The sequence below is a fragment of the Tupaia chinensis genome, unplaced genomic scaffold, assembly GCF_000334495.1.
Source record: "Tupaia chinensis unplaced genomic scaffold, TupChi_1.0 Scaffold000493_1, whole genome shotgun sequence".
NCBI lineage: Eukaryota > Metazoa > Chordata > Mammalia > Scandentia > Tupaiidae > Tupaia > Tupaia belangeri.
In genome coordinates, this window is record NW_006160005.1 from 3,696,771 (window position 1) to 3,716,957 (window position 20,187).

At 45.9% G+C, this 20,187-nt stretch overlaps 1 protein-coding gene across 1 annotated transcript in view; it reads left to right on the plus strand.

Moving 5' to 3' along the window:
• Positions 1-20,187, plus strand: part of SHISA6 (shisa family member 6) — a 380,723-nt gene that overhangs the window by 105,585 nt on the left and 254,951 nt on the right. The window lies entirely within an intron of this gene.

Consider the following 20,187-nt stretch of genomic DNA (forward strand, 5'->3'; position numbering starts at 1 on the left):
CCCCCGCCCCATTGCAGTTTTGTCTCTTTGTTCAGAAATGAGGAAGCTGAAACTAGGAGAGAGAACAGATAGTACACTGAAGTGATGTAACTAATTAGTAGCACAGTCAGGACTTCAGCCACCTGTCTACCTGGTTCCTGTTGATTTCTCTGTTTCACCGATTCTGCCCCAGCTCTTCCTCCGGCCAGTTAGTTGCTCCACACAACCAAACAAACTGACCACCCCATTAACACACCCTGAGTCCTAGCTACTGTCTCCAATTCCTTCCTCAATGTGGGTCAAATATCCCTGAAAATAATTCTGAGACTTATTATTCTAGATGGCAACCTTGACATGTCAGGATACCCTTGTATGAGCTAGGATCACCCCAGTGGGAAAGGAGACACTTGAGGGCAAAGCAGGGCAGGCCCAAATGTGGAGCAGGGCCACTGGACTCTGTTTCAGTTCATCAGGCTGAAGGGGCAGCAGGACTCTGGCAGGGTGAACTGCAGGAACTGTAGAAACAGGACAGTGCCAATACTTTTCTAGGACTGCATCCGATAAACTGGGACATCTGCAATATTTCCTAAGCAAACTAGGTTACCCTCCCCACTGCTGCGGCTACCCGAGGGCATTGGGCAGCTGGGTGACCCAGAAATGGTCATCTTCTTGTCCAGCTCCATCTGGAATTCCAGCCCCTAATTCCGGGGCACTGTCAACCTCTAGGTGGGAGCAGGCTTTCCAATACCAAATGGAATCAAGCCCATCCTTGTTGCAGAAATCTTACCTAACACAATAAAGGGAAAGAAGCATTTGACCGTCTTTTTAAAAAGACAGAACCAAGAAGGGAAATGGTGATAAATCTTTTGCATCCACTTTTACATTTTTGTAGTGTGGAGAAGCAACGTAACTGTCAGAAAGTGTGCCGTGTACAGATAAAAGGGGGGGGGGATTGTTGTCAAGAGACATTGATTTGGGTCGCTAAACTTGGAGGAATTGCTTCCTCTCTCAGCCTGACTTTGTCAGCAGTGCCGTGAAGGGGTTTACTTAGATGATCTCTAAAAGTCTTTCCTGTTCTGAGAGACTATGATTATTGTTCTCGTCTGCTCTATTACTAATAACAAAAAGTACCCAAGTTTGAGTGATTTGTAAAACAGAGAGATTTATTCAGCTTGTGGTTTGGAGGGTCCAAGGACCAAGGACCACAGCATGGCGGAGAGCAGGAGCACACGCCTGTGTCTGTCTGTCTCATCCCCCTGCCCATAAGCCCATCAGGACCCCCACCTTGATGTCTAATCATTTCCCAAATAGCCCACCTCTCACGCTATGATCACATCAGCCTAGGTCATGATGCATGAATTTTGGAGGGACGTTTAAACCACAGCTACTTTACATGATTTCTAATTAACAATACCAAAAAAAATAATAAGGGAGAGAATCATGTCCCTCCTGCACCCCAAGGGCTTGGCAATCTAGTGACTGGACGAGTCTCCAAACCAGTACTAGATGCCCTGGATAAGGGAATGTAGGGTAAAGACAAGGAATGCAACTTAGGTCAGGGACCTTCTCTGCTTCCCTTCAGAGATAAGAAGTTATTTCAAAAATCTCCTGAAAGGGCATCAGGTGGCCTGGATTAATCCCATATGGCTAACTCCATGGTTCGAGTTCCGGGTGGGTGGCTCGAAAAACATGCTGGTCGTGTGTGTGTGTGTGTGTGTGTGTGTGTGTGTGTATGTGTGTGTGCCCAAAATCTCGAGAAGAGAATGGAGGAGAAGAGACTGTGGTGTGGTCATCCCCCCTTGGGGGTGATTTCTTGCTTGTCTTCTTTCTTTGTTTCTATACATCTCTCTTCAGCCAGTGCATGTGCCCTATGGCAAAAATCTAAGGAAAAAAAGTAGGAAAAATACAAGTTTGTTTTGGTGCAAAAACATTTGGAAATCTTTGAGTAATTTTGTTTGTTTATTTCTTGTCAGGATGAGACAAAGAGACAGAGAGTGAAGGAGAAGAGAAAGCACTATCAACCCTCAGCCCCCTCCCCCCACCTTGGTGAATGGTCATGCCGTAATCTCTTCTCTTCCATCTCGCCCAGCTTTCAGGATTTTGTGCATGCATACACAGGCACCAGATGTATTTTTCAAGCCACTAGGTCTGGAACTCGGACCACATGATTGGCCATATGAGATCTGGCTATCTTATCTATGAGACCATGCAGCTGGCTCTCCACTTAGTTTTTCTCTAATACTCATTTTCCATTAACTTTTTGAAGACCTCTCATACATACATCCTATTTCATTACTTCCAGAGCATGTGGGGTCCTGTGTGCATTGAAATGTTAATGGTATAGTATTGTGGGTTCTAAAAATCCTAATAATGTGGGGGTGGGAGTGGACCAGCCATCAGTGAATCTTACAGGTGGTCACCAGCAGAGCAGTCTTAGGGCTGGGACTGAGCTTATTTACTTAATCATTCACAAAGACATGTTGGCCAGGGCCTCCACCTTCTGATTCTTATATCATTTGTCACTATTAATTGGTTCTGAAGGGTGATATGCTCAGGGGACATTTCAGCAAATGCACATTGAACATGGAGAGAAGTCTCAATCCAAACTTCTGTGTGGAAACCTCTTTGCCTTCAAGGCTTCAACTGGGATCACTTGTAAGCTGTTGAACTATGTTTGCTAAAATGATAGGCAGGCATTTCCTCTGGGACATACGTTCTCCTTCTCAGCTTCCAGAGTGAGGAGCCCCCAGCTTATTATCACATCCCCAGCAATAGAGGATAATCTAAGACATAATCTAAGACAATGAGATACTGAAATAGCAAACTAGATCGTGCAAAGGACACCTTCACAAAAAAGTAACATTAGTCCCCTGTTAATATCAATATTCAGTTACCACCTTACCTTTTGAACTCTATAAATATTCTAACCCATTGAGCAGGAGCAAGAAAAGGAGAGAGGAACCCTGAGGTTAGAATATTCATCTGAGAGCAATCAATGCCCAAATACCTGCTGTTGAGGATAGACAGTCTAAAAACCAAGTGTATAAAACTTGAGGTGCAGAATCAGAGACCAGAGTAACTCTTAGTTCATTCTAAATGCACCCAGAACAGAGCTGGCCCTGTACTTCAGTGGTTAGGACAGCTGGATCCCACATGGCTAACCACAGTTTGAATCCTGACTCTGACAGCTTGAAATACGCACTAGGCACATGCATATGCATGCCCCAAATCCCAAAAGGATGGAGAAGGGATTGTGGAATGACCACACCTCATGGGGGCATGCCCTCTCCCTCTCTCTCTCTCTCTGGCAAGCATACACACCCTCTGGCTATTAAAAAAGAAAAAAGAAAAGAAAATTCATCCAGAAAAAAGGGATTATTCCTAGGTTGTGTTCCATGAACACGTGTTAGTTTGGAATAACCCGAGTTCTGAGTTAGTGTGATGTGGAAAAAAAAAGTGCCGAGATTGAGTTTCTGCCGTTACTGTGTCTGCTGCACGTTAACTTAATGGCCTTGGACAAACCATTCATCTCTGTGAGGATCAGTATCCCCATCAGAGAAATGTGGCGGGGAGACCAAAATATTCTCTAGGCCTCAGGACCCTCCTTAGAAGAGGACAGCCAAGAAGCTTAATTTCCTTTATTGCTGAAATCTTTGTCAGTAATGGCAGTGGTAAATCTAATACAAATCCAGGAGCACACATATAATCTTGTGAGAAAAGACATCTAAAAGTTGGAGCTCTCCCATTCAAACTTATTCCATAAACATTGTGCACGCGCGTGTGCACACGCACACACACACCATCTTTTCATACATTTTAAAACATATAAATTATATATATGCATATATTTTGAGTTTTATATGTTTATTTCTTCCATAAGTGAGAGAAACAGAAAGTGGAAGGGAGAGATAAAAAGACAGCACCTGACAGGGTCCTGATGGAGTGATCCGCCCCTGACCCCAGCCAGCTCCAGATCACTGGCACTCTTGTGCCTGCCATGTTTAGGGAGGTCTCCAGACATGAACCCAGAACCCTCCCATGTAGGTCAGCCTCACAGAATGTTGAGGTTTAATGTCGTACCAGTGTCTGACTATATTGTGTTTGTGTGTGTGTGTGTGTGTGTGTGTGTAGGTGTGTATTTTTTTTTTTTAATAAATAAGAAACCTTTGTTTGTTTTGCGATGGGGCATGTGTGCTGTGTGCTTGCTGGAATGTGACAGAGACAGAAAGATAGAGGGTAAGTGAGAAATCACCCCCTAGGGGAGATGGCCATGCTGTAATCCCTTCTCCTCCTTTCTCCTCTCAGGATTTAGAGCACGTATGCACATGTGCCTGTTGAGATTTTTCAAGCCACCAGGTCTGGGGCTCAAACTGCACAATCGGTTCTGTGGGACCTAGCACTCTACACTTCACGCTAAATGCAAAACTTTTGCTTTTTTTTTTTTTTTGCTTCAGTTTTTTTATATAGGATGCATGTGCTCTCTGGAGAGAGAGAGAGAGAGAGAGAGAGAGGGAGACAGTGAGAGGAAAAGTGAGAAATGACCTCCCAGGGGGACGGCTACTCCACTATCCCAAGTTACCTCCTTGTCATGTAACCCTTCTTTTAACCCTTCTAAGCCTTAATTTAGTGAACAGGGATAATAATAGAACTTTCCCTAGAGGAATCATCTTCCATGAGGCTAGGTGGTTAGGAGCACACCTCTGGAGCTAGACTGGAAAGGGTCCAAAGCCTGACATTTGCTGGCTGCGTAACTACAGACCACTTAACCTTCTTCTGTCTTGGTCTCTCCATCCCCAAATGTCAATAGTAGCAGTGCTCCCCCTACAGAGCTTCCTTGAGAATGGAGTTAATACATAGGAAGTGCTGAGAACAGTGCCTGGTAAGAGGAAACACTCCATAAGTAAGCTGTGTGTGTTTAAAGTGTAAAACTGTTGACAAGAGTCATTTAACAAAAATTTCAAATATCACAAGTCATCAAACAGTCTTTCATGGAGCTTTTATTCTAGAGGGGAGAGATGGACATTACATGAATTAAAAAAAAATAAGGTAGTAGTTCGGGTGGAGGAAAGTTGGTACAGAAGAAACAAATACAGCAGGGAAGGCCATGATGGAGAGGGAGGGAGAAGGGGCGCTTCCCTGATAGACTCATTCCTAAGAAGGTGAGGTTTTAATAAAGAACTGAATGGACAGAGGGAGAGGGAGGGGCCTTGAGCCCCCCTCCTCCCCCTCCCCCGGCCCAGTCTTACTACCGGCGAGCACAGTGCATGTAAAGGCCCTGTGCCCAAATGTGATTCTGCTAGTTATGACAGAGATGGTCAAGTAATAATGACACAGAAGAACCATCTTTAATAAATACTCTCAACGGATGTTTAGGACGCAACTCGGGCACTTGACTCTAAGTTATTACAGTCAGTATGTGTTTTCCGTTTGCAATATACTGTGTTCAAAGAGGGAATCATGAGAGGATGACATGGCTTCCAGCCTTCCTGTGTCTGCCTAGCTCACAGGACCTGGCACAGCCTCTTCTGCTTGCCATCAAAGGACCCGTGACACATGAAACACTCCACCTGCTCTTAGCTCCTGGTCTGCTGAACGTAGACACTGGGAGTCAACATGCTATCCTAATGTTGGAGAAATTCCCACTAATTCCAGCACTGTTGGAACAGGATATAAAAATATTAATCACCGGCCACACATGTGCATGCTGCCCAAGGCCACGCAAGAGGCCCAGGTTTGAGTCCTAAAAGCCTAGCATGGTGACTTGCACCTTTATTCCCAGATACTCAGGAGGTTGAGGCACAAGGATAATAGTATAGATCCTGTCTTAAAGGGAAAAAAAAAAAAGTAGAGCTAGCAGGTGTCATGGTAGATAAGGCACTGGACTTCTACATGGATGACCATGTTTGAGTCCCAAATCTGGGACTGGAAAAAGTTTTAAGATCTGGATCTTAAAACTCAGGCTGGGCATTGTGTATGCATGGCCAAAATCCCAGGAGGAGAATGGAAGAGAAGGGATTGCAGCTTGTCCATCCTTCAAAGGGGTGATTTCTCACTTTCCCTCTCACTGTCTCTTTCCTTTCTCTCCAGCAAGTGCATGAGCCCTATGGTAAACACAAACAAACAAACAAAAAACAACCAAAAAAACAAACCAAACTTAAAAAAAAGGAAGAGAAAGTAAGTCAGAATCAAATGTGTGATCAACTTTTATAAGATTATCATTCACTGTTACCTCAGTGACTGCCCATTGATTGACTAATCACAGTTTCCAGATAAACTGGGCATCTATCCTCTCTCCAAGTGACAAATGTTTGGCTCTTATCTTCCCAATTATTCCCTGAAATTCCAGAAAAAAAAGGAAGAAGAGTGGAAAAGAGATAGGTGAGGGCACAATGTATCTTGGAGGTATAGTTTCTACACAAGTAAAAAGTTTTAGTTAGGGATGGAGTTAGGAAGAGCCTTGGAAACAAATATGTTGGCTATTACAGCTTTTCTTATATTGTTTTCAGGAAGGAAGTTTGAGAGAACCAGTCACTACAGACAGAAGGCAATCCGATTGTGGTCCACCAGATCCTGTGATGGTCTGGATTCTTAGCTCTTTTAGGGTAGAGAAAACCAACTTAACATAGGTTATTTGGGGGCTAGTAGGTGGCATTAGTAGTTAAGGCACTGGATTCCTGTATGGCCAACTATGAGTCCTGGACCTGGTGGCTTGAAATTCATGCCAGGCATACCTGCCTGGATGCCCCAAATCCCAGAAGTAGAATGGAGGAGAAAGGATTGTGGTGTGTCCATCCCCTCTGGGGGTGATTTCTCACTTACCCTCTCACCATCTCTCTCCCTGTCTTTCTCTGGTGAATGCATTACCCTATTGCAAAAACCTTAAAAACAAACAAACACACAGAAAACCAGATGATGAGAAAGAGGAATGTATTGACTCGTTGCATGGAATATGTTCAGGCGCATCGGGATTCATGTGCTTGAGTGATGCTGTCAGATGTTGCTCGCTGTCTCGCTTCTCTCCTGTCTCTGTTTGTCTTTATTGAACTTCATTCTTAGGCAGGCTATTCCTATATGAGAGGAATATGACCTCCAACAGCTCCCAACCTACTTCATCCTTATAGTTGAGTAACCCAGAAGAAAGCCAAGCCTTTCCTTATGTTTCCAGCAAACATCCCAAGATTCTGGTTGACCTGTCTTGGATCGGCCCGTATCTAAACCAATTTCAGGGGATAAGGTACTCTGGTCAGACCATGGTCATGTGGTCACCACTCAGGGACCTGGGGAAGGGGAAGCCAATGCCATCTGGACCACCTGGACTACACAGAGGTGATGTGGCACCCAGAAGCAAAGGCTTCTAGGAAGACAAGAAGCTTACATCCACTCCGGACTTTCCATATGATGTGAGTGTGACATGTAGAACTGACATCAAGTAAACTCTCGTCAGTAATAAGCATGGCAAATTGAGAATTGTCCCGAAAATTCTGAGAGTATTACTAGAGATAGAGATAGATAGAATTGGGAGGGGAGGCAGAGAAAGAGAAGATTCTAGATAGGAAAAACACTGAAGAGGTGGAAATTAGAGATGTTCCTGAAGAAAACCCACAATTTTTGAGAAGTCATAACCAAAGATACAAACAAATCACCTTCTCAGAGCTTCCCTAGGGCTCAGGTTAAAAGGATACTCTTCATTATATACAGAAACAAAAGAACAAAGACCTGTGCCCAAGGCCCTTGCCAGATTACCAGCTCATCCAAATAAAGGAAAGATTCAGTAAACATCGGCTGTTTGGGATTATTAAAAAATAAAATCAGTATATGTACAAACCAATAAAACTGAGGCAGGAGGTGGGGAGCAACCAAGTGGCCTGATACTTAAGGTGGCTGGATTCCTGCATGACCAACTGTGCAGTTCGAGTCCCAGGTCGGGAGGCTTGCAGAACATGCTGGGTCTATGTGTACCCAGAATTCCAAGAGGAGAGTGGAGGAGAAAGGGCAGCAACGTGGCCACCCTTTCTGAGGGTGCTTTCTCACTTTCTTTCTCTCTGTCTCTGTCTCCAGTAAGTGCATGCACCCTATAGCAAATTTTAAAAATAAATAATTAGGACTGGTCGTCTGATATTCTGCCTGGTATCAAGGGTTCGACTGGTCTGAATACGTGTGAGCCAGGAACTTCACGCCCAGACAAATCATCACGTGGACATAGACAGCATGATGCCATTCTGGGATATGTACCGTCTCAGAAAATAGCAGATTTGAAGTTCTTGGAAATCAGGAGATACCTGCAATTAGAAATGGGAATAGCTGTTTTAGTTAAAGAACTGAAGTGAGGGTGAAATTTCCCCCCCGTGGGGAGTGATCAGCACAGTAACCCCCACCTGGGCTGACCCAACCACTCCATGGGGACGTGGAGATGCTTTTAAGGAAAGGAATTCATAATTAATTATTATCCTTCTTTATCTGATCAACTCCAAAGATACTCCTTTGGAAAAGCTTCTTTCTCAGAAAAGGACTAGCCAAATACTTAGCCAAAAAAAAAAAAAAAAAAAAAACGCACAAGAACTAACCACAGCATTTATGACCTGCATACTCTCAGTGAGTTCCCTGGCTCTATGCCTTTTGTAAGTTATCTCGCTGAATTTTGCCACTGCAGAAGTCCAGTTAAATGAGATTTATATCTGTGTTTAAGGAAAAAAGGTAAGCCGTGTCTTTTCTTCTTGAGAGGTAGGTCTTTTTTGTTTGTTTAATTGCCACAGGGCATGTGTGCTCGTGTGTGTGTGTGTGTGTGTGTGTGTGTGCGTGTGTGTGTGTGTGTGTGACAGAGAGAGAGAGAGAGGGAGAAAGGGAGAAAGCAGCCTCTAATGCGTGTGGTGATGCTTCAAGCCCTTTTCCCTCCATTTCTCCACCCGACAGGGTTTACTGCACACATGCACCCATAACAGGCATGTTTTTCAAGCCACCTGGCTAGAATTCAAACTGCCGTCAGCCGTGTGGGAACCAGTTCCCAGGGCACTAGAGTGTGGGCACTGTCAGTGATTTCTTCCTCCTTTCAGCTTTCTATCTACTCTTACTTTCAAGGTCTAGGTATTACTTTTTAATAAGAAAAGAGTGTGGGGGGAGGGCTTCAAAAAATTCACGGAAATGCATATTTTGGAAAAAATGATTCCTGAGTTTTTTTTCTTTGCACCAGAATAAACTCATACCTGAATTTCATTTTCCAGGGACTCTTTGAAGTCCCCTTGTACCCAGTTAAACTAGAAAAGATGGCATGTGTTAAACCAAGCACGTGCCTCCTGGCATGCACATGCGTGCACTTCCATGTCTATCCAACACCTCCTCCTGCTGTCTCCTGTACATACAAGGTCTCCCTTGTTTCTTTTCTTCATGCCTTTCTTTTTTCCTGCTACACGATTCACATGCACATGGTTCACTTTCTCTCACTTTCTCTGTGGTGCATCCTTTCTCTTTCCCCCTTTTCAAACACACACACACACACACACACACACAGCCCTCTGACATTGCCCGATTCCCCTCTTTCGCCCATCCAGCGGTTTCTCGCTCACACAAACCTCCAGTCTAGTTGTCTGTCGCCTCTCGGCCTCCTCCCTCCCACCGTCCCCGCTCTGCTCACAAACCCACGCCTTCAGAGGCTGCCTGGGCTGTGTGTCTTTCATTCACACACGCAGGCTGCCAGGCGCCTTCGTCTCAGCGCCATCCTTCTTACTCTGCCTCCTTTTGCCTTCCCCCGCGCTGCCTCCCCCTCCTCCGCGAAGTACACACACTCGCCTTGATGAGTTGTGCATACTTACAACCACAGGAGTTATGGATTCAATTATCCAAACACCACGCTCCTCCCCCACCTCTCCTGAAAAGTGAAGACAAGTGAGCATTCTAATTAAAACGTTACCGTCTCATTGGCGCAAATAGACAGAAGCGCCAGGGTTGGGAAGAAAAAAATTAAAAAGACAATAATGTGTTTACCTTCCCCCAGCTGGATGAGTCATCTGTGGGCTTTTTCTGCATTTGCAGCCTTTCTTTTTTCCTGCTACACGATTCACATGCACATGGTTCACTTTCTCTCACTTTCTCTGTGGTGCATCCTTTCTCTTTCCCCCTTTTCAAACACACACACACACACACACACACACAGCCCTCTGACATTGCCCGATTCCCCTCTTTCGCCCATCCAGCGGTTTCTCGCTCACACAAACCTCCAGTCTAGTTGTCTGTCGCCTCTCGGCCTCCTCCCTCCCACCGTCCCCGCTCTGCTCACAAACCCACGCCTTCAGAGGCTGCCTGGGCTGTGTGTCTTTCATTCACACACGCAGGCTGCCAGGCGCCTTCGTCTCAGCGCCATCCTTCTTACTCTGCCTCCTTTTGCCTTCCCCCGCGCTGCCTCCCCCTCCTCCGCGAAGTACACACACTCGCCTTGATGAGTTGTGCATACTTACAACCACAGGAGTTATGGATTCAATTATCCAAACACCACGCTCCTCCCCCACCTCTCCTGAAAAGTGAAGACAAGTGAGCATTCTAATTAAAACGTTACCCGTCTCATTGGCGCAAATAGACAGAAGCGCCAGGGTTGGGAAGAAAAAAATTAAAAAGACAATAATGTGTTTACCTTCCCCCAGCTGGATGAGTCATCTGTGGGCTTTTTCTGCATTTGCAGCAGCTCTCTGCCACTTCGGGGACCAGAGACTGGGGACAACTTGGTTTTTGTCCATCTCTCTGGGTAAAATGATGAATCTGGACACTTAGGAATAAACATGCACTGTAATCAGAGTTTGGCTCCGTTCCGTGGTCTCCTCAAACTTTTGAAAAGGCCCCTTTGTTCTTTGTCAGTTGTAAAATAAACACATCCCTGCGTCCCCACCTGCCAAGATACGGGTGCAAGTGGACCATGATTGGTAGAAGGGAGAGAGCCTCCGGCCTGTCTCCCCACTCCAGCTCAGGTTGGGTCTCTGTCCCCTTTTGTGCAGACCAGACCTCACAGGAATTCAGCCAAAAGCCACTTCCACCAGCGTTAGAGGACTTTAAACCAAAGTGCACATTTTATATCCACCCTGAGGTTGATAACGCCTCTGCGTCATATCAGTGGTTAACCACCCTCATTGCTTTCGAACAATCATGAATAATGTAGAAAAGGATTTTGACTGAGCAAACCATCCTGTGATATTCCACCAGAAGCCTGTCCAGCCCTGACGCCAAAATTTGCAGGAGTACTTACTTGGTGGTGGTGTTTCTCGGATGGTGGTTGAAAACTGACTGCCCATGCAGGGCCCTTGCCCATGCAGATGAGGTGGTGCTATCAGGAGCCTTCTGGGTGAGGGTGGGGGACCAGCCATGTGGGCAGCAGCTGCAGCGGATGGCCTGCCTCTCCATGAGCTGCGCAGTCATCACTGTGTGTGGGGAGGGTGGGGGTGCAGCTATGGCTGCCTCTCCCTCATAGTGCTGCTTGAGCTCCTGGGAAGGTCCTCTTTTATAAGGGATACATACATCCCACTCTGTACTGTTTGGGGTGGCAGGATAGGTAGTTTTTTCTGGTCTTTATGGAGAGGGGACCTGTGAGAGATGCAGGGTCAAGAGCGCAACACAGTAAGGGATACGAAGGAACTTGGAACGGGCGTATTGTGTGGAAAAAAATGCGTGGATTACAAAAAGTTTTTGCACTGAAATAAATTCATGCTTTAATTTCATTTTCATGAGCTCTGGGAGTCCTTGCCCATGTTTCGTCCTTGTCCCTGGTTCCTGAGACAGAGCTCCTACAACCCTTGTCATGTCCTGAGTGATAAGAGCATCTTTTCTTCTAATGAGACCACTCCTGCTGGGCCCCTAGAGAACTTCACGATGGGAGCTGGTTGCCAGAAAGACCAGACTTTGGTTGGAGACCTTGGACTTTCAGCCCCACGTCTGACCTCCAGGGATGGGGCAAGGGCTGGACGTTGAGTTACTAATCTATCAGGGTCCATCCAGGAAGGTGCCACTGTGCAATGGCTGAGAGTGCATGGAAGGCCTGGGTTTAGTTCCCAGCCCAACCTAAACAGGACATGTGAGCTATCACGTGCTGGGAGGCTGGGCCAGGAGGATGGTGCTAAGATCCTGTAAAAAAATGCCTCTCTTTCTCTCATTAAAAAATGAAACAAGGTACCAGCAGATGGCATAATGGTTATGTTGCTGGACTCCCATGTAGTCGACCTCGGTTCGAGTCCTCGACCTGCTGGTTTGCACCTCATGCTGGGCACGTGTGCGTGCGTGCCCAAAATCCTGAGAGAATGGGGAAGAAGGGATGGTGATGTGACTATCCCCCTGGGGGTGGTTTCTCGCTTTCTGGCTCTCTGTCCCTCCGGTGAGTGCACGTGCCCTATAGCAAAAATCTCTCTTAAAAACAAAACAAAACAAAAAAACTACCAGGCCTTTGTGATGAAACCTGTATAAACACATTTGACAATGGGTTCAGAGAGCTTCTGGGTTGGAGAACATGTGTGTGGAGGTGCTGTGAGGGCAGCCCACACAGAAAGGGGATGGAAGCTCCATAGTCCCCACTCTCAGTACCTCACCTATTCATTTCTTCCTTCCAGCTGTTCCTGAGTGTGTCCTTTATAATAAACCTTTCTAATGTAGTAACAGTAGGGCATGCTCCTGAGTTCTACGAGCCATTCTAGCACATTACTGAGCCTGAAGAGAGGGTCATGGGAACCCTCATGTACAGCCAATTGCTAGAATTACAGGAGTCCCAAGGCTTGCATCTGGTGTCTCAAGAGGGACACAGCCTATGGGACTCATCCTTTAACCTGTGGGACTCTCAAACTCCAGGCACTTAGTATGAGAATTGAACCGAATTGTTGAACACTCAGGTGTTGTCTGAAGAGTGAGAGAAGTGGTTCATGTGAGGAAAAAAAAAGAATGTTTTTTAGTGTCAATATTGTGGTGAAAGCATTGAGACACGAGAATCTGCCCCTGGGCCTGAAACGCTGCAGCAGATGCACAGGTGGCCGTCTTGAACTTGGCTAAGCAGAAAGCAGGATCTCTTCACAGAGTGCTGTTGGCCACAACCCAGTGCATCTGGCTCTTTCCCCAGGAGAGCACTAGATATACACGTCTAGGTTATTTTTATTTTGGGGATTTATTTCTTCCCTTAGAGAAAGAGGCACTTCCAACAACAGCCATGCTTCCCTCTCCCCCCGCCCTCCAGTGTCAGCCAGCTCAGATCACAGCCCTGCACACACTACATTCCAGGGAAGTCCCAGGGTGCGAACTCAGGACCTCTCCTATGTGGGTCCTATTGCATTGTGCCCAGGTGTTAGGTTTGATGCTCAAGCCATGCTAAAGTTCTGTCCAGGACTGACTCTCCCTGCAGATCTGGGACATTCAGCTGGAAAAGGGAGACAGCTGCATGATGCAACTGTCACCCACCCCAGGAGCACATGGAGCTTCCCTAGAAGCCCAAGTCCTCAGATCAGGATGCATCGTGTCAGCCCTCGGGCAGGTGCTGATGGAATGCTGGCTGGCATGCTTCGCTATAGGATCTTTCAACATTCAGTGGATGTTGGCAGGAGATACTAAAAGACCCTCTTTAAGGCTGCAGTAAGAGCGTAACCTCTGCTCTTCAGAAATAGTGGCGATTTTGCTGCTCAGGGACCCAAGCGGGCATCCAGAGCTTTGTTCTCCATCACAAAGCCCATGGCCTTGAAGGTCGGCCCTTGCTCTGGGCTCCCCCTGCTCTGCCCAGCAATATTTTAGAAGATGTATTGTGTCCCACAGGTCTCTGTTTTGATGTGTGTAGCTTCCTCCCTCTGGGTTCTATTCCAGAGCCTCCAAGAGTGCCAGTCATACACACTGACATGTGGACCCTGGGTGAATAAATACGCACATCTGTCAGTGAGTGAAAATGCTCTTCTCCATGCTCATCCTCTGACGAGGACACATGGCACTCAGATCAAGGGAGCTCTAGTGCCACTCTCCACAGGGTCCAGGGCCTCTGAAGACAAGAGAAGAATGAGGCTCTCGGGGCCAGGAATCCATAGATCCCTGTGCCTGTCAAACTAGCTCTGTGTGGAGGGTTTTGTAGAGGCCTAGAGTCCTGGTGTACTTCTCTCTGAAGGAAAATGGAAGCTTCCCTACGAGCTACCAGGTGTCTGTGGTGCTGGCAAGCATAGAAGAAAGGCAGATGTGCATTCCTTTTTTGACACCATCACTCACTGACTGGGTGACCTTGGGTAGTCAAGGAACTCTCTGAGTTTTATTTTTCCTCATTTGTAGAATGGGGGTCACAATAGTGTTTCCCGCACCACATGGCATGGATTCAAATGAGATAAGTTAATGGCACCTTATAAAACTGCGACATGCTTGGGACCAGCAGTTGGCATAATGGCTAGGTCCCATGTAGTCGACTGCAGTTTGAGTCCCGGACCCGATGGCTTAAACTCATTCCATGCGTGTGTGTGTGCGTGCCTAAGATCCTGAGAGGAGAATGGAGGAGAAAGGATTGTGGCATGGCCAACCCCCCTGGGGGGTGATTTTTTGCTTTCTGTCTCTCTGTCTCTCTCTTTCTGGTGAGCGCATGCGCCTTATAGCAAAACATCTCAATAAATAAATAAACTGTGCCATGCTCTCAGATGCTAGCAACTCCCAAAGTTCCTTTGTTTTATTGTTCTGGTCCCTTACAGACACACTCTTGCCAAAATAACTAGTGTGGGTATGAGGTAGGGGATGGGTGATTGGGTTATAAGGGGGAGCTTGGAAAGAAAGCCATTGGAGGGGACTGGGGAAACAGAGCAGGGACACACCTAGGGGTGTAGATACTTAACGGCACCGATGTGGCCATAGCTGACCCTTCCCCAGAGATCCCCAATATTTGGCTCATGGATCACATCCTGCATCTCTCATCTGGCAGCTGCGACAGACTGTCTCACACCTAGGGTTCATGAAGACCAACAAGGAGGGGATATTGGAGGAGGCACCATGCCTCCTCTGCCCTCCATTCTGCTGGTGACTGGACAGAAACCGAGCCATGAGCACAGCCCTTCCCTGACCATCTCCAAGGAACATCGTGCAATTATAGGCCTGACAGATGCCATCTGTCCTGTCCTTCTCCAGTTGCCCAGGGCACAAGGACTCAGAGCTGGCACATTGTGATACTCTACAGGGCTCATGTCACCTCTGATTTCCTCCAGAAAGTCATTAAGCAGACCTGTGTGGGAGCTGCTCCAGCGTCTGCAAACTCCCTCCAGGGCAGGCAGCACAGAGGTGGTGAGAACACGCTAGGGTTCCTCAAGTTCAAGGAAGTCCAAGTCTGGGAAGTGAGAGGAGAGGAGTGTAAAGTCAGACAAGATGAGCCAGGCTCAAGCCAGACTCAAACCTCACAAGAGAATGTGTTCTCTTCTCTTTGGCTCTCACAATGTAAGCTTGAGCCCCAGGTCTTCCTTAGGAACCTGGAATCACAGACAGTGTAAACTGTGTCTTAGTTTAGGTTTTTTCTAAAAGCAGAGTCTGAAGCAACTGAGAGCTTAGTTGCAGTAGTTTATCTGGGAGAGGATCCAGGTTGCAGAAAAGAGAGATGGACAAAACACAGCTGGATAAGAGGAAGAGTCAGTCATGGGATGTGTCAGGGAGCCAGTTATTGTAGCAGAGAGAATTCAGCCCCTTTGGTACCAAGTAGCCTGTGCCCTGGTCTTGTACCACTGCAGGCTAGGCCAGGGGGCCACTTGTTCCTTCACTCTGTGCTTCAGTTCTTCTGCACTTCTGGCTTACACTTGCACATAGGTGAGCAAAACTCCTAGGCAGAGACCTGGCCCACATGATGAAGGATGCTGGCAACTTGCAGGGAATGATCTGTCCCAGCTGTGCTGAAATGGAGGCCCAGGACATATGTGGTGTGGTAGACCAATATCTTCAGCTACACAGAGCCAGAGTTCTTTTTGGGAAGTGAGGCCTTTCCATCAACACAGAAAGATATGAAGACAGAAATTCCCGTTGACCTTCTGAAAGCCTGGTGCTTTCCTTTGGGAATCAGTTCATGGGTTACCTGTTGTAGGGTGGCTATGTGCAGCCAGGTGCAATGAAGCACCTCTGGAGCTCAATTTCGGGCTCTAGGAGAGTCCATATCACATTGCTCTTCAACTGCTGGTTTGTTGTCTTCCATATCAGACCTGAGTCCCTGGAGGACAAGGAGCCCTAACTGCTTCATCTTTGTTTCCTGAGCACCTCGCAAACTACCTATCTTATAATAATTGTTGGTTAAATGTTTGTTTTTCCATTCACACATTTATCACTGCTTATTCCTGAGAGTGCTTTTCCTTACTACCATCACTGTTGATTGAGCGGGGAGGCAGTAAGCCCTGAGCTTTAGGAAATCTAGGAAGATGAGTGATTGAGGACACAAATGTCACTTGGGGACTATTATAATTGTCCACGAAGTGATCAAGCCCTGGTACCAGGATATAGGTTGGTACAAGGTAGAAAGCCACATTGTTGTAGGAGAATCTACTGGACTCAGCTTCTGACTGGGTAAGGTCTTTAGCAGTGAGTGAAACCCTCAGAACCATTACATTCAGCAGTGGCAACACAGATCACATAGGGGCTTGGCATCCTTTGGCTACTGAGGACCACCAATGTCTCTACTCCTCTACCATTGGCCACTGATGACCACTAATGTCTCTACCCCTCTACCATTGGCCATTGAGGACCACCATTGTCTCTACCCTTCTACCTAGCAACATGACAATTTGGGCCTCTAGGCCAGAGAGCAGCTAAGAGTAGAAAAGCAACCCGGAGTCTGTATTCTAGGAACACATCCTACCAAGCTAGTTCCTTTAATACCAAAAGGTTTCTAACTAGAATTATAGGAGAATTTACATCAGTCATCCTGTGATTTGTGGTTCAAGATGACTCTGAATTTTAACTGTCCATGTTAGTCTTGCTTCCTTACAAATTAAGGAAAGCGGAACATGCCAAAGTTACATGAAAAAGTATCATGTTGCTTAAATTATTAAAGTTGGGAATAACTTAACTGTACAATGATAGGAGATTATTGAGTGATGCACATAAAACTGCAGACATCCATGTGTCTGTTACTTGCATAACACTTACAATGTTGTTTAATATATTAAAAATCCTACCCTGGAAACCAGCAGGTGGCAAAGTGACTAAGGTGTTGGACTTCCACATAGCCCATGGTGGCTCAAGTCCCGGACCTGGTGGCTTCAAAATCACGCTGGGCATGTATACATGCGTGCTCACAATTCCAGGAGGAAAATGGAGGAGAAGGCATCACAGCGTGGCTATCACTTGTGGGGAGTTATTTCTTGCTTTCTCTCTCATTGTCTCTGTCTTTCTTTTTCTGAGAAGGAGACGTGCCCTATGGCAAAAACCTTAATAAAAAATCCTACCCTTAAATCAACTCGACAGAAGTTCTTAGAAACCATAGTTCAATGATCATTTTCTCTTCCCGAAAAAATTATATATATATATATATATACACACACACACACACACATATAAAATCCAGGTGTGGTCTACATCCCCAACAACAGAGAATTCACTAAGAAAAAGTATCTGTTACTGTGGTACATCCGTATAGTATAGAAAATGATGAGGCCATGAAATTGTCCCATTAAACATGATGCTGTCTGTGTGTATTCTTAACATGAAGATTGTTCATAATACACTAAATGAAAGAAGCAAATTAAAAATCATGCACATCACGACCAAATTGTTTTCACTATAATTAGTTAAATATGAGTGAAAAGATCTGGAATAATAATCTTCAATGTGTACTGTGGTTATTTCAGACAGGTAGGATAATGAGTGATTCATCACCTCCCTTTTTTGGGGCCTGTACCTTCTACTTTTGTTTTTTTTTTTTAATAACAAAAAAGTGTTTCATTTGTGCACATATTAATATAAAAAGTTTTTGAAGGATAACTGTGGAATTAGCAGCATTGTAGGTGTCTAAACAGTATGATGTAGGAATATTCCGCTCGCCCTGAAGTAATATGTAAAAGCTGCCTTCACATACCGCACCTAGAAAAAGCCATTGTAACAGTTCTCTTCCTTCTCTTTTCTCTCCTACCTTGCAGCAGAACTGTGAGTATAGAGATTAAGAGTTCAGGAGGAAGCAAGGTGAAAAAAGATTTCAGCCAGTGGGAGTCCAAAGGAGAATTTTCCTTCTGGTTTTTGGTGGCCATAGAGAAAAAAGAACAGCTCTGACCTTTGGGTGTAGACCAGGGACCAAGGCTCAAGAATGTTTCGTTGTTGGGACCAGCTGTTAGCATAATGGCTATGTCACTGGACTCCCACGTAGTTGACTGCGGTTCGCATCCCGGACCCAGGGGCTTAAAACTCACACCGAACGCGTGTGCATGCGTGCCCAAGATCCCGAGAGGAGAATGGAGGAGAAGGGATTGCAATGTGGCCATCCCCCCGGGGGGTGATTTCTCGCTTTCTGTCTCTCTGTCTCTGTCTGTCTGGCAAGCGCACGTGCCCTAAAGCAAAAACCTCTCCAAAAGAAAAAGAAAAAAAAAAACAAAAAAACCTCTCCCCCCCCAAAAAAAGGAATGCTTCATTGTTGCTATTTTTAAATTTTCTTCTATGAGCAAAAGAGACACAGAGGGACAGCACCCCTAATAGGATTTTGGTGCTATGACCCACCCCTAGCCTTTTTCTTTTAACAATTATTTAATCTTATTTGTTATTATTATTACTTAATTTACCAGACAGAGACAGAGAGAGAGTGAAAGGGAAAGTGAGAAAGCATGCTGCCAGTACTGGGATTTGAACTGCAGTCAGCCATGTGTGAGTCCAGTGCCCTTAACCACCATGCCACCTGCTGGTCCCCGACCCCTAGCCTTAACCAGCTTGGATCATGGGCACGAGTGCATGTCCAGCACGTGTACGGAGATCCCAGGACACAAACAGAGCCTTTCCACGTAGGCTAGTTTTGCGAAGGGTTGCATTGTACCACCGTGCCACCATTTGGCCCCAAAAGGCTTTTGAGGCACAGGGAAGTGGAGAAGGACACTTAAAGGAAGCACAGATGGAAGTAAGATAAGGACCTGCCGGGAAAGTCAGAGACATTCAGGAACTGGTGCAACAGAAGGGCCCTAGGTGACCCAGGAGAGGAACCATGAAACAACCTGTCAAAAGCTAATTACTATTCTAATTTTAAAAGCTAATTAAGTAATTAAGCTGGGTACCTGTGTTTTGCTTTCCTGTATGTTGTTCCCTCTGCCATTTTAAAAGTCAAGAGCATATGAATTCTCAGTCATCACGTGAAGGGTCTCCAGAAAGTTCTTGGAAAATGCATATTATGAAAACCAAAACTGGATTTTAATTTATTTTGCTTCAAAATAAATTGGTACTTTTATTCCATTTTTCCATAAATGTTTGATGTCCCCTCATCTAAGTGGGATGATGGATGCTTGAGCACCAGTGAGTTGAGTCTGGGTTTTACTGGGGGCATTTGGGAAGTGTATTTGTTATCTGCCACTGTTAATAGTATAATAATATCATCAAATATCCCAAATATTATATTATCTTATAATATCCCAATAATATCCTAAGACATACTGAATTCAAACAACAGTATTATGGGAACCAGCTAAGTGCTGAAGAAGTGGTTAAGGCAGCTGGACCCCACATGGCCAATTGTGCAATCCAGTCCCAGACCTGGTGGCTTGAAAAACACGCCAAGTGCCTGTGCACGTGTGCCCAAAATCCCAAGAGGAGAATGGAAGAGAAAGGATTGCAATGTGGCCAGCCCTTCTGGGGGAGTGTGTGCTTTCTCACCCTCCCCTCTCTTTTTCACTCCCTCACTCTTTCTGGCAAGTGCACGTGCTTTATAACACATTTTTAAAAATCTATATTATTTCTGGCAGTTCTGAAGGTTGGCTGTATGATTCTGCACTTGCCTGAGCTCCCTCCTGTGGTAGTCAGCAGGTACAGTGGTTGGGAACTGGGCTCATCTAGGCCCTGGAGGGCTGACTTTTCTCCTCTGGCATCTCATTCTTCAACAGTCCAGGCCAAGCTTCCTCAGTGTTTCCTGTAGGTTAAGACAAAAGCTTCCAGGCTTTGGAGTGTCTAACCTGAGACTTGGCACTGTGGTGCTTCTACTTTGACCTGTTGGCCCAAGCAAGTTACAGGAGTAGTCCAAATTCCAGGGGAGGAAGAACAGACTTTACCTCTTGATGGAGGAGCCCCATGCATGGAGAG